This window comes from Nothobranchius furzeri, chromosome 8, assembly GCF_043380555.1.
Source record: "Nothobranchius furzeri strain GRZ-AD chromosome 8, NfurGRZ-RIMD1, whole genome shotgun sequence".
NCBI classification, from domain to species: Eukaryota; Metazoa; Chordata; class Actinopteri; order Cyprinodontiformes; family Nothobranchiidae; genus Nothobranchius; species Nothobranchius furzeri.
The window spans coordinates 32,159,839-32,174,538 of NC_091748.1; positions in this window are offsets into that span (position 1 = coordinate 32,159,839).

Consider the following 14,700-nt stretch of genomic DNA (forward strand, 5'->3'; position numbering starts at 1 on the left):
TCGGCGACTGCGCTGATCCTGCTGCTGTTTTCTGCTCTGCTCATTGGCGTCAGCGACTGGGCTGATCCTGCTGCTGTTTGCTGCTCTGCTCGACTGCGTCAGCGAATGTGCTGATCCTGCATCTGTTTTCTGCACTGCTCATCGGCGTCGGCGACTGCGTTGATCCTGCTGCTGTTTTCTGCTCTGCTCGTTGGCGTCTGCAACTGCGCATCTCCTGCCGATTTTTTCTGCTCTGCTCGTCGGCTTCAGCGACTGGGCTGGTCCTGCTGTTGTTTTCTGCTCTGAACGCCGACGTCGGCGACTGCGCTGGTCCTGCTGCTGTTTTCTTCTCTGCTCGTCTGCGTCTGCTCTGCTCGTCGGCGTCTGCGCTTGTCCTGCTGCTGTTTTCTGCTCTGCTCGTCGGCGACTGCTCTGGTCCTGCAGTTGTTTTCGCCTATGCTCGTCAGCGTCTGCTCTGCTCGTCGGCGTCTGCGACTGCGCTGGTCATGCTGCTGTTTTCTGCTCTGCTCATTGGCGTCTGCGACTGCGCATCTCCTGCTGCTGTTTTTTGCTCTGCTCATCGGCGTCAGCGACTGCGCTGATCCTGCTGCTGTTTTCTGCTCTGCTCGTCGGCGTCTGCGACTGCGCTGGTCCTGCTGCTGTTTTCTGCTCTGCTCGTCGGCGACTGCGCTGATCCTGCTGTTTTCTGCACTGCTCCTCGGCGTCGGCGACTGTGATGATCCTGCTGCTGTTTTCTGCTCTGCTCGTAGGCGTCGGCGACTGCGCTGGTCCTGCTGCTGTTTTCTGCACTGCTCATCGGCGTCTGCGACTGCGCTGGTCCTGCTGCTGTTTTCTGCTCTGCTCATCGGCGTCGGATACTGAGCTGATCCTGCAGCTGTTTTCTGCTCTGCTTGTCTGCGTCAGCGAATGCGCTGATCCTGCTGCTGTTTTCTGCTCTGCTCGTCGGCGACTGCGCTGGTCCTGCTGCTGTTTTCTGCAATGCTCATCGGCGTCGGCGACAGTGTTGATCCTGCTGCTGTTTTCTGCTGTGCTCATTGGCGTCTGCGACTGCGCATCTCCTGCTGCTTTTTTCTGCTCTGCTCGTTGGCGTCAGCAACTGCGCTGACTCTGCTGCTGTTTTCTGCTCTGATCGTCTGCGACTGCGCATCTCCTGCTGCTGTTTTTTGCTCTGCTCGTCTGCGTCAGCGACTGCGCTGATCCTGCTGCTGTTTTCTGCTCTGCTCGTCGGCGTCTGCGACTGCGAATCTCCTGCTGCTGTTTTTTGCTCTGCTCCTCGGCGACTGCGCTGGTCCTGCTGCTGTTTTCTGCTCTGCTTGTCTGCGTCAGCGAATGCGCTGATCCTGCTGCTGTTTCCTGCTCCGCTCGTCGCCGTCGGCGACTGCGCTGGTCCTGCTCGTCGGAGTCTGCTGTGATCGTCGGCGTCGGCGACTGCGCTGGACCTGCTGCTGTTTTCTGCTCTGCTCATCGGCGACTGCGCTGGTCCTGCCGATTTTTTCTGCTCTGCTCGTCGGCTTCAGCGACTGGGCTGGTCCTGCTGTTGTTTTCTGCTCTGAACGCCGACGTCGGCGACTGCGCTGGTCCTGCTGCTGTTTTCTTCTCTGCTCGTCTGCGTCTGCTCTGCTCGTCGGCGTCTGCGCTTGTCCTGCTGCTGTTTTCTGCTCTGCTCGTCGGCGACTGCTCTGGTCCTGCAGTTGTTTTCGCCTATGCTCGTCAGCGTCTGCTCTGCTCGTCGGCGTCTGCGACTGCGCTGATCCTGCTGCTGTTTTCTGCTCTGCTCGTCGGCGTCTGCGACTGCGCATCTCCTGCTGCTGTTCTTTGCTCTGCTCGTCGGCGACTGCGCTGATCCTGCTGCTGTTTTCTGCTCTGCTCATTGGCGTCAGCGACTGGGCTGATCCTGCTGCTGTTTGCTGCTCTGCTCGACTGCGTCAGCGAATGTGCTGATCCTGCATCTGTTTTCTGCACTGCTCATCGGCGTCGGCGACTGCGTTGATCCTGCTGCTGTTTTCTGCTCTGCTCGTTGGCGTCTGCAACTGCGCATCTCCTGCCGATTTTTTCTGCTCTGCTCGTCGGCTTCAGCGACTGGGCTGGTCCTGCTGTTGTTTTCTGCTCTGAACGCCGACGTCGGCGACTGCGCTGGTCCTGCTGCTGTTTTCTTCTCTGCTCGTCTGCGTCTGCTCTGCTCGTCGGCGTCTGCGCTTGTCCTGCTGCTGTTTTCTGCTCTGCTCGTCGGCGACTGCTCTGGTCCTGCAGTTGTTTTCGCCTATGCTCGTCAGCGTCTGCTCTGCTCGTCGGCGTCTGCGACTGCGCTGGTCATGCTGCTGTTTTCTGCTCTGCTCATTGGCGTCTGCGACTGCGCATCTCCTGCTGCTGTTTTTTGCTCTGCTCATCGGCGTCAGCGACTGCGCTGATCCTGCTGCTGTTTTCTGCTCTGCTCGTCGGCGTCTGCGACTGCGCTGGTCCTGCTGCTGTTTTCTGCTCTGCTCGTCGGCGACTGCGCTGATCCTGCTGTTTTCTGCACTGCTCCTCGGCGTCGGCGACTGTGATGATCCTGCTGCTGTTTTCTGCTCTGCTCGTAGGCGTCGGCGACTGTGCTGGTCCTGCTGTTGTTTTCTGCACTGCTCATCGGCGTCTGCGACTGCGCTGGTCCTGCTGCTGTTTTCTGCTCTGCTCATCGGCGTCGGATACTGAGCTGATCCTGCAGCTGTTTTCTGCTCTGCTTGTCTGCGTCAGCGAATGCGCTGATCCTGCTGCTGTTTTCTGCTCTGCTCGTCGGCGACTGCGCTGGTCCTGCTGCTGTTTTCTGCACTGCTCATCGGCGTCGGCGACTGCGTTGATCCTGCTGCTGTTTTCCTCTCTGCTCATTGGCGTCTGCGACTGCGCATCTCCTGCTGCTTTTTTCTGCTCTGCTCGTCGGCGTCAGCAACTGCGCTGACCCTGCTGCTGTTTTCTGCTCTGATCGTCTGCGACTGCGCATCTCCTGCTGCTGTTTTTTGCTCTGCTCGTCGGCGTCAGCGACTGCGCTGATCCTGCTGCTGTTTTCTGCTCTGCTCGTCGGCGTCTGCGACTGCGCATCTCCTGCTGCTGTTTTTTGCTCTGCTCGTCGGCGACTGCGCTGGTCCTGCTGCTTTTTTCTGCTCTGCTCATCGGCGTCGGCTACTGCGCTGATCCTGCTGCTGTTTTCTGCTCTGCTTGTCTGCGTCAGCGAATGCGCTGATCCTGCTGCTGTTTCCTGCTCCGCTCGTCGCCGTCGGCGACTGCGCTGGTCCTGCTGTTGTTTTCTACTGTGATCGTCGGCGTCGGCGACTGCGCTGGTCCTGCTGCTGTTTTCTTCTCTGCTCGTCGGCGTCTGCTCTGCTCGTCGGCGTCTGCGACTGCGCTGGACCTGCTGCTGTTTTCTGCCCTGCTCATCGGCGACTGCGCTGGTCCTGCTGGTGTTTTCTGCACTGCTCATTGGCGTCAGCGACTGCGCTGGTCCTGCTGGTGTTTTCTGCACTGCTCATTGGCGTCTGCGACTGCGCTGATCCTGCTGCTGTTTTCTGCTCTGCTCGTAGGCGTCGGCGACTGCGCTGGTCCTGCTGCTGTTTTCTGCTCTGCTCATCGGCGTCGGCGACTGCGCTGATGCTGCTGCTGTTTTCTGCTCTGCTCGTCGTCGACTGCGCTGGACCTTCTGCTGTTTTCTGCACTGCTCATCAGCGTCGGCGACTGCGTTGATCCTGATGCTGTTTTCTGCTCTGCTCGTTGGCGTCTGCGACTGCGCATCTCCTGCCGATTTTTTCTGCTCTGCTCGTCGGCGTCAGCGACTGCGCTGGTCCTGCTGGTGTTTTCTGCACTGCTCATTGGCGTCTGCGACTGCGCTGGTCCTGCTGCTGTTTTCTGCTCTGCTCGTAGGCGTCGGCGACTGCGCTGGTCCTGCTGCTGTTTTCTGCTCTGCTCAACGGCGTCGGCGACTGAGCTGATGCTGCTGCTGTTTTCTGCTTTGCTCGTCGGCGACTGCGCTGGACCTGCTGCTGTTTTCTGCACTGCTCATCGGCGTCGGCGACTGCGTTGATCCTGCTGCTGTTTTCTGCTCTGCTCGTTGGCGTCTGCGACTGCGCATCTCCTGCCGATTTTTTCTGCTCTGCTCGTCGGCGTCAGCGACTGCGCTGATCCTGCTGCTGTTTTCTGCTCTGCTCATCGGCGTCTGCGACTGCGCATCTCCTGCTGCTGTTTTTTTGCTCTGCTTGTCGGCGTCGGCGACTGCGCTGATCCTGCTGCTGTCTTCTGATCTGCTCATTGGCGTCAGCGACTGGGCTGATCCTGCTGCTGTTTGCTGCTCTGCTCGTCTGCGTCAGCGAATGCGCTGATCCTGCTGCTGTTTTCTGCACTGCTCATCGGCGTCGCCGACTGCGCTGGTCCTGCTGCTGTTTTCTGCTCTGAACGTCGGCGACTGCGCTGGTCCTGCTGGTGTTTTCTGCACTGCTCATTGGCGTCGGCGACTGCGCTGCTCATGCTGGTGTTTTCTGCACTGCTCATTGGCGTCTGCGACTGCGCTGGTCCTGCTGCTGATTTCTTCTCTGCTCGTCGGCGTCTGCTCTGCTCGTCGGCGTCTGCGCTGGTCCTGATGCTGTTTTGTACTCTGCTCGTCAGCGTCTGCTCTGCTCATTGGCGTCTGCGACTGCGCTGGTCATGCTGCTGTTTTCTGCTCTGCTCATTGGCGTCTGCGACTGCTTATCTCCTGCTGCTTTTTTCTGCTCTGCTCGTCGGCGTCAGCGACTGCGCTGACCCTGCTGCTGTTTTCTGCTCTGATCGTCTGCGACTGCGCATCTCCTGCTGCTGTTTTTTGCTCTGCTCATCGGCGTCGGCGACTGCGCTGATCCTGCTGCTGTTTTCTGCTCTGCTCGTCGGCGTCTGCGACTGCGCTGGTCCTGCTGCTGTTTTCTGCTCTGCTCGTCGGCGACTGCGCTGATTCTGCTGCTGTTTTCTGCTCTTCTCTTAGGCGTCGGCGACTGCGCTGGTCCTGCTGCTGTTTTCTGCACTGCTCATCGGCGTCGGCGACTGCGCTGATCCTGCTGCTGTTTTCTGCTTTGCTCGTAGGCGTCGCCGACTGCGCTGGTCCTGCTGCTGTTTTCTGCTCTGCTCGTCGGCGACTGCGCTGGTCCTGCTGGTGTTTTCTGCACTGCTCATTGGCGTCGGCGACTGCGCTGGTCCTGCTGGTGTTTTCTGCACTGCTCATTGGCGTCTGCGACTGGGCTGGTCCTGCTGCTGTTTTCTTCTCTGCTCGTCGGCGTCAGCGAATGCGCTGATCCTGCTGCTGTTTCCTGCTCCGCTCGTCGCCGTCGGCGACTGCGATGGTCCTGCTGTTGTTTTCTGCTGTGATCGTCGGCGTCGGCGACTGTGCTGGTCCTGCTGCTGTTTTCTTCTCTGCTCGTCGGCGTCTGCTCTGCTCGTCGGTGTCTGCGACTGCGCTGGACCTGCTGCTGTTTTCTGCTCTGCTCATCGGCGACTGCGCTGGTCCTGCTGGTGTTTTCTTCACTGCTCATTGGCGTCAGCGACTACGCTGGTCCTGCTGGTTTTTTCTGCACTGCTCATTGGCGTCTGCGACTGCGCTGGTCCTGCTGCTGTTTTCTGCTCTGCTCGTAGGCGTCGGCGACTGCGCTGGTCCTGCTGCTGTTTTCTGCTCCGCTCAACGGCGTCGGCGACTGCGCTGATGCTGCTGCTGTTTTCTGCTCTGCTCGTCGGCGACTGCGCTGGACCTGCTGCTGTTTTCTGCACTGCTCATCGGCGTCGGCGACTGCGTTGATCCTGCTGCTGTTTTCTGCTCTGCTCGTCGGCGTCAGCGACTGGGCTGGTCCTGCTGTTGTTTTCTGCTCTGAACGCCGACGTCGGCGACTGCGCTGGTCCTGCTGCTATTTTCTTCGCTGCTCGTCGGCGTCTGCTCTGCTCGTCGGCGTCTGCGCTGGTCCTGCTGCTGTTTTCTGCTCTGCTCGTCGACGACTGCTCTGGTCCTGCAGTTGTTTTAGCCTATGCTCGTCAGCGTCTGCTCTGCTCATCGGCGTCTGCGACTCCGCTGGTCATGCTGCTGTTTTCTGCTCGACACATTGGCGTCTGCGACTGCTTATCTCCTGCTGCTTTTTTCTGCTCTGCTCGTCGGCGTCAGCGACTGCGCTGACCCTGCTGCTGTTTTCTGCTCTGATCGTCTGCGACTGCGCATCTCCTGCTGCTGTTTTTTGCTCTGCTCATCGGCGTCAGCCACTGCGCTGATCCTGCTGCTGTTTTCTGCTCTGCCCGTCGGGGACTGCGCTGATCCTGCTGCTGTTTTCTGCTCTGCTCGTAGGCGTCAGCGACTGCGCTGGTCCTGCTGCTGTTTTCTGCACTGCTCATCGGCGTCGGCGACTGCGCTCATCCTGCTGCTGTTTTCTGCTTTGCTCGTAGGCATCGCCGACTGCGCTGGTCCTGCTGCTGTTTTCTGCTCTGCTCGTCGGCGACTGCGCTGGTCCTGCTGGTGTTTTCTGCACTGCTCATTGGCGTCGGCGACTGCGCTGGTCATGCTGGTGTTTTCTGCACTGCTCATTGGCGTCTGCGACTGCGCTGGTCCTGCTGCTGTTTTCTTCTCTGCTCGTCGGCGTCTGCTCTGCTCGTCGGCGTCTGCGCTGGTCCTGATGCTGTTTTCTGCTCTGCTCGTCAGCGACTGCTCTGGTCCTGCAGTTGTTTTCGCCTATGCTCGTCAGCGTCTGCTCTGCTCATCGGCGTCTGCGACTGCGCTGGTCATGCTGCTGTTTTCTGCTCTTCTCATTGGCGTCTGCGACTGCTTATCTCCTGCTGCTTTTTTCTGCTCTGCTCGTCGGCGTCAGCGACTGCGCTGACCCTGCTGCTGTTTTCTGCTCTGATCGTCTGCGACTGCGCATCTCCTGCTGCTGTTTTTTGCTCTGCTCGTCGGCGTCAGCGACTGCGCTGATCCTGCTGCTGTTTTCTGCTCTGCTCGTCGGCGTCTGCGACTGCGCTGGTCCTGCTGCTGTTTTCTGCTCTGCTCGTCGGCGACTGCGCTGGTCCTGCTGCTTTTTTCTGCACTGCTCATCGGCGTCGGCGACTGCGCTGATCCTGCTGCTGTTTTCTGCTTTGCTCGTAGGCGTCGCCGACTGCGCTGGTCCTGCTGCTGTTTTCTGCTCTGCTCGTCGGTGACTGCGCTGGTCCTGCTGCTGTTTTCTGCACTGCTCATCGGCGTCGGCGACTGCATTGATCCTGCTGCTGTTTTCTGCTCTGCTCGTAGGCGTCAGCGACTGCACTGGTCCTGCTGCTGTTTTCTGCACTGCTCTTCGGCGTCGGCGACTGCGCTGATCCTGCTGCTGTTTTCTGCTTTGCTCGTATGCGTCGCCGACTGCGCTGGTCCTGCTGCTGTTTTCTGCTCTGCTCATCGGCGACTGCGCTGGTCCTGCTGGTGTTTTCTGCACTGCTCAACGGCGTTGGCGACTGCGCTGGTCCTGCTGTTGTTTTCTGCTCTGCTCGTCGGCGATTGCGCTGGACCTGCTGCTGTTTCCTGCTCTGCTCGTCGCCGTCGGCGACTGCGCTGGTCCTGCTGCTGTTTTCTGCTCTGCTTGTCTGCGTCAGCGAATGCGATGATCCTGCTTCTGTTTCCTGCTCTGCTCGTCGCAGTCGGCGACTGCCTAGGTCCTGCTGTTGATTTCTGCTCTGATCGTCGGCGACTGCGCTGGCCATGCTGCTGTTTTCTTCTCTGCTTGTCGGCGTCTGCTCTTCTCGTCGGCGTCTGCGACTGCGCTGGTCCTGCTGGTGTTTTCTGCTCTGCTCATCGGCGACTGCGCTGGTCCTGCTGGTGTTTTCTGCACTGCTCATCGGCGTCGGCGACTGCGCTGGTCCTGCTGTTGTTTTCGCCTCTGCTCGTTGGCGTCTGCGACTGCGCTGGTCCTGCTGCTGTTTTCTGCTCTTCTCGTCGGCGTCTGAGACTGCGCATCTCCTGCCGCTGTTTTTTGCACTGTGCGTCGGCGACTGCGCTTATCCTGCTGCTGTTTTCTGCTCTGCTCGTCAGCGTCGGCGACGGCGCTGGTCCTGCTGCTGTTTTCTGCTCTGCTCGTCGGCGACGGCGCTGATCCTGCTGCTGTTTCCTGCTCTGCTCGTTGCCGTCGGCGACTGCGCTGGTCCTGCTGTTGTTTTCTGCTCTGATTGTCGGCGTCGGCGACTGCGCTGGTCCTGCTGCTGTTTTCTGCTCTGCTCGTCGGCGTTGGCGACTGCACTGACCCTGCTGCTGTTTTCTGCTCTGCTTGTTGGCGTCGGGTACTGCGCTGTTCCTGCTGCTATTTTCTGCTCTGCTCATCGGCGTCAGCGACTGGGATGATCGTGCTGCTGTTTTCTGCTCTGCTCGTCTGCGTCAGCGAATGCGCTGATCCTGCATCTGTTTTCTGCTCTGCTCGTCGCCGTCGGCGCCTGCGCTGGTCCTGCTGTTGTTTTCTTCTCTGCTCCTCAGCGTCTGCTCTGCTCGTCGGCATCTGCGACTGCGCTGGTCCTGCTGCTGTTTTCTGCTCTGCTCGTCGGTGACTGCGCTGGTCCTGCTAGTGTTTTCTGCACTGCTCATCGGCGTCGGCGACTGCGCTGATCCTGCGGATGATTTCTACACTGCTCGTCGGCGACTGCGCAGGTCCTGCTGCTGTTTCCAGCTCTGCTCCTAGGCATCGGCGACTGCGCTGGTCCTGCTGCTGTTTTCTGCACTGCTCATCGGCGTCGGCGACTGCGCTGGTCCTGCTGTTGTTTACGCCTCTGCTCGGCGGCGTCTGCGTCTGCGCTGGTCCTGCTGCTGTTTTCTGCTCTGCTCGTCGGCGAATGCGCTGGTCCTGCTGCTTTTTTCTGCACTGCTCATCGGAGTCGTCGACTGCGCTGGTCCTGCTGCTGTTTTCTGCTCTGCTCGTCGGTGACTGCGCTGGTCCTGCTAGTGTTTTCTGCACTGCTCATCGGCGTCGGCGACTGCGCTTATCCTGCGGCTGTTTTCTGCTCTGCTCGTCGCCGTCGGCGCCTGCGCTGGTCCTGCTGTTGTTTTCTTCTCTGCTCGTCAGCGTCTGCTCTGCTCGTCGGCGTCTGCGACTGCGCTGGTCCTGCTGCTGTTTTCTGCTCTGCTCATCGGTGACTGTGCTGGTCCTGCTAGTGTCTTCTGCACTACTCGTCGGCGTCGGCAACTGCGCTGATCCTGCGGCTGTTTTCTGCACTGCTCGTCGGCGACTGCGCAGGTCCTGCTGCTGTTTCCTGCTCTGCTTGTAGGCGTCGGCGACTGCGCTGGTCCTGCTGCTGTTTTCTGCACTGCTCATCGGCGTCGGCGACTGCGCTGATCCTGCTGCTGTTTTCTGCTCTGCTCGTCGGCGACTGCGCTGGACCTGCTGTTGTTTTCTGCTCTGATCGTCAGCGACTGCGCTGGTCATGCTGCTGTTTTCTTCTCTGCTTGTCGGCGTCTGCTCTGCTCGTCGGCGTCTGCGCTGGTCCTGCTGCTGTTTTCTGCTCTGCTCATCGGCGGTTGCGCTGGTCCTGCTGGTGTTTTCTGCACTGCTCATCGGCGTCGGCGACTGCGCTGGTCCTGCTGTTGTTTTCGCCTCTGCTCGTCTGCGTCTGCTCTGCTCGTCGGCATCTGCAACTGCGCTGGTCCTGCTGTTGTTTTCGCCTCTGCTCGTCTTGTCTGCTCTGCTCGTCGGCGTCTGCGACTGTGCTGGTCCTGCTGCTGTTTTCTGCTCTGCTCGTCGGCGACTGCGCTGGTCCTGCTGCTGTTTTCTGCACTGCTCATCGGCGTTGGCGACTGTGCTGATCCTGCTGCTGTTTTCTGCTCTGCTCGTCGGCGACTGCGCTGGTCCTGCTGCTGTTTTCTGCACTGCTCATCGGCGTCAGCGACAGCGTTGATCCTGCTGCTGTTTTCTGCTCTGCTCATTGGCGTCTGCGACTGCGCATCTCCTGCTGCTTTTTTCTGCTCTGCTCGTCGGCGTCAGCGACTGCGCTGATCCTGCTGCTGTTTTCTGCTCTGCTCGTCGGCGTCTGCGACTGCGCATCTCCTGCTGCTGTTTTTTGCTCTGCTCGTCGGCGACTGCACTGGTCCTGCTGCTGTTTTCTGCTCTGCTTGTCTGCGTCGGCGACTGCGCTGATCCTGCTGCTGTTTCCTGCTCTGCTCGTCGCCATCGGCGACTGCACTGGTCCTGCTGTTGTTTTCTGCTCTGATCGTCGGCGACTGTGCTGGTCATGCTGCTGTTTTCTTCTCTGCTTGTCGGCGTTTGCTCTGCTCGTCGGTCTGCGACTGCGCTGATCCTGCTGCTTTTTTCTGCACTGCTCATCGGCGTTGGCGACTGTGCTGATCCTGCTGCTGTTTTCTGCTCTGCTCGTAGGCGTCGGTGACTGCGCTGGTCCTGCTGCTGTTTTCTGCACTGCTCATCGGCGTCGGCGACTGCGCTGATCCTGCTGCTGTTTTCTAATCTGCTCGTCGGCGATTGCGCTGGACCTGCTGCTGTTTCCTGCTCTGCTTGTCTGCGTCAGCGAATGCGATGATCCTGCTGCTGTTTCCTGCTCTGCTCGTCGCCGTCGGCGACTGCGCTGGTCCTGCTGTTGTTTTCTGCTCTGATCATCGGCGACTGCGCTGGTCATGCTGCTGTTTTCTTCTCTGCTTGTCGGCGTCTGCTCTGCTCGTCGGCGTCTGCGACTGCGCTGGTCCTGCTGCTGTTTTCTGCTCTGCTCATCGGCGACTGCGCTGGTCCTGCTGGTGTTTTCTGCACTGCTCATCAGCGTCGGCGACTGCGCTGGTCCTGCTGTTGTTTTCGCCTCTGCTCGTTGGCGTCTGCCACTGCGCTGGTCCTGCTGCTGTTTTCTGCTCTTCTCGTCGGTGTCTGAGACTGCGCTTATCCTGCTGCTGTTTTCTGCTCTGCTCGTCAGCGTCGGCGACTGCGCTGGTCCTGCTGTTGTTTTCTGCTCTGATTGTCGGCGTCTGCGACTGCGCTGGTTCTGCTGCTGTTTTCTGCTCTGCTCGTCGGCGTTGGCGACTGCACTGACCCTGCTGCTGTTTTCTGCTCTGCTTGTCGGCGTCGGGTAACGCGCTGTTCCTGCTGCTATTTTCTGCTCTGCTCATCGGCGTCAGCGACTGGGATGATCCTGCTGCTGTTTTCTGCTCTGCTCCTCGGCGACTGCTCTGGTCCTGCAGTTGTTTTCGCCTATGCTCGTCAGCGTCTGCTCTGCTCATTGGCGTCTGCGACTGCGCTGGTCATGCTGCTGTTTTCTGCTCTGCTCATTGGCGTCTGTGACTGCTTATCTCCTGCTGCTTTTTTCTGCTCTGCTCGTCGGCGTCAGCGACTGCGCTGACCCTGCTGCTGTTTTCTGCTCTGATCGTCTGTGACTGCGCATCTCCTGCTGTTGTTTTTTGCTCTGCTCATCGGCGTCAGCGACTGCGCTGATCCTGCTGCTGTTTTCTGCTCTGCTCGTCGGCGTCAACAACTGCGCTGGTCCTGCTGCTGTTTTCTGCTCTGCTCGTCGGCGACTGTGCTGATCCTGCTGCTGTTTTCTGCTCTTCTCTTAGGCGTCGGCGACTGCGCTGGTCCTGCTGCTGTTTTCTGCACTGCTCATCGGCGTCGGCGACTGCGCTGATCCTGCTGCTGTTTTCTGCTTTGCTCGTAGGCGTCGCCGACTGCGCTGGTCCTGCTGCTGTTTTCTGCTCTGATCGTCGGCGACTGCGCTGGTCCTGCTGGTGTTTTCTGCACTGCTCATTGGCGTCGGCGACTGCGCTGGTCCTGCTGGTGTTTTCTGCACTGCTCATTGGCGTCTGCGACTGCGCTGGTCCTGCTGCTGTTTTCTTCTCTGCTCGTCGGCGTCAGCGAATGCGCTGATCCTGCTGCTGTTTCCTGCTCCGCTCGTCGCCATCGGCGACTGCGCTGGTCCTGCTGTTGTTTTCTGCTCTGATCGTCTGCGACTGCGCATCTCCTGCTGCTGTTTTTTGCTCTGCTCGTCGGCGTCAGCGACTGCGCTGATTCTGCTGCTGTTTTCTGCTCTGCTCGTCGGCGTCTGCGACTGCGCTTATCCTGCTGCTGTTTTCTGCTCTGCTCGTCGGCGACTGCGCTGATCCTGCTGCTGTTTTCTGCTCTGCTCGTAGGCGTCGGCGACTGCGCTGGTCCTGCTGCTGTTTTCTGCACTGCTCATCGGCGTCTGCGACTGCGCTGATCCTGCTGCTGTTTTCTGCTTTGCTCGTAGGCGTCGCCGACTGCGCTGGTCCTGCTGCTGTTTTCTGCTCTGCTCGTCGGCGACTACGCTGGTCCTGCTGCTGTTTTCTGCACTGCTCATCGGCGTCGGCGACTGCATTGATCCTGCTGCTGTTTTCTGCTCTGCTCGTCGGTGTCAGCGACTACGCTAATACTGCTGCTGTTTTCTGCTCTGCTCGTCGGCGTCTGCGACTGCGCTGGTCCTGCTGCTCTTTTCTGCTCTGCTCGTCGGTGTCAGCGACTACGCTAATCCTGCTGCTGTTTTTTGCTCTGCTCGTCGGCGTCGGCGACTGCGCTGATCCTGCTGCTGTTTTCTGCTCTGCTCGTCGCCGTCGGCGACTGCGCTCGTCCTGCTGTTGTTTTCTGCTCTGCTCGTCTGCGTCAGCGAATGCGCTGATCCTGCTGCTGTTTTCTGCTCTGCTCGTCGCCTTCAGCGCTGATCCTGCTGCTGTTTCCTGCTCTGCTCGTCGCCGTTGGCGACTGCGCTGGTCCTGCTGTTGTTTTCTTCTCTGCTCGTCGGCGTCTGCTCTGCTCGTCGGCGTCTGCGACTGCACTGGTCCTGCTGCTGTTTTCTGCTCTGCTCGTCGGTGACTGCGCTGGTCCTGCTGCAGTTTTCTGCACTGCTTATTGGCTTCGGCGACTGCGCTGATCCTGCTGCTGTTTTCTGCACTGCCAATTGGCGTCGGCGACTGCCCTGGTCCTGCTGTTGTTTTCGGCTCTGCTCGTCGGCGTCTGCGACTGCGCTGGTCCTGCTGCTGTTTTCTGCACTGTGCGTCGGCGACTGCGCTTATCCTGCTGCTGTTTTCTGCTCTGCTCGTCAGCGTTGGCGACTGCGCTGGTCCTGCTGCTGTTTCCTGATCTGCTCGTCGCCGTCGGCGACTGCGCTGGTCCTGCTGTTGTTTTCTGCTCTGATTGTCGGCGTCGGCGACTGCGCTGGTCCTCCTGCGTTTTTCTGCTCTGCTCGTCGGCGTTGGCGACTGCACTGACCCTGCTGCTGTTTTCTGCTCTGCTTGTCGGCGTCGGGTACTGCGCTGTTCCTGCTGCTATTTTCTGCTTTGCTCATCGGCGTCAGCGACTGGGATGATCCTGCTGCTGTTTTCTGCTCTGCTCGTCTGCGTCAGCGAATGCGCTGTTCCTGCTGCTATTTTCTGCTCTGCTCATCGTCGTAGTCGACTGCGCTGATCCTGCTGCTGTTTTCTGCTCTGCTTGTCTGCAACAGCGAATGCGCTGATCCTGCTGCTGTTTCCTGCTTTGCTCGTCGCCGTCGTCGACTGCGCTGGTCCTGCTGTTGTTTTCTGCTCTGATCGTCGGCGACTGCGCTGGTCATGCTGTTGTTTTCTACTCTGCTTTTTGGCGTTTGCTCTGCTCGTCTGAATCTGCGACTGCGCTGGTCCTGCTGCTGTTTTCTGCTCTGCTCATCGGCGACTGCGCTGGTCATGCTGCTGTTTTCTACTCTGCTTTTCGGCGTTTGCTCTGCTCGTCCGAATCTGCGACTGTGCTGGTCCTGCTGCTGTTTTCTGCACTGCTCATCGGCGTCGGCGACTGCACTGGTCCTGCTGCTGTTTTCTGCTCTGCTCGTCGGCGACTGCGCTGGTCCTGCTGCTTTTTTCTGCACTGCTCATCGGCGTCGGCGACTGTGCTGATCCTGCTGCTGTTTTCTCTACTGCTCATCGGCGTCGGCGACTGCGTTGATCCTGCTGCTGTTTTCTGCTCTGCTCGTTGGCGTCTGCGACTGCGCATCTCCTGCCGCTTTTTTCTGCTCTGCTCATCAGCGTCAGCGACTGCGCTGATCCTGCTGCTGTTTTCTGCTCTGCTCGTCGGCGTCTGTGAATGCGCTGATCCTGCTGCTGTTTCCTGCTCTGCTCATCGCCGTCGGCGACTGCGCTGGTCCTGCTGCTGTTTTCTGCTCTGCTTGTCTGCGTCAGCGAATGCGATGATCCTGCTGCTGTTTCCTGCTCTGCTCGTTGCCGTCGGCGACTGCCTAGGTCCTGCTGTTTTTTTCTGCTCTGATCGTCGGTGACTGCGCTGGTCATGCTGCTGTTTTCTTCTCTGCTTGTCGGCGTCTGCTCTTCTCGTCGGCGTCTGCGACTGCGCTGGTCCTGCTGGTGTTTTCTGCTCTGCTCATCGGTGACTGCGCTGGTCCTGCTGGTGTTTTCTGCACTGCTCATCGGCGTCGGCGACTGCGCTGGTCCTGCTGTTGTTTTTGCCTCTGCTCGTTGGAGTCTAGGACTGCGCTGGTCCTGCTGCTGTTTTCTGCTCTTCTCGTCGGCGTCTGAGACTGCGCTGGTCCTGCGTCTGTTTTCTGCTCTGCTCGTCGGCGACGGCGATGATCCTGCTGCTGTTTCCTGCTCTGCTCGTCGCCGTCGGCGACCGCGCTGGTCCTGCTGTTGTTTTCTGCTCTGATTGTCGGCGTCGGCGACTGCGCTGGTCCTGCTGCTGTTTTCTGCTCTGCTCGTCGGCGTTGGCGACTGCACTGACCCTGCTGCTGTTTTCTGCTCTGCTT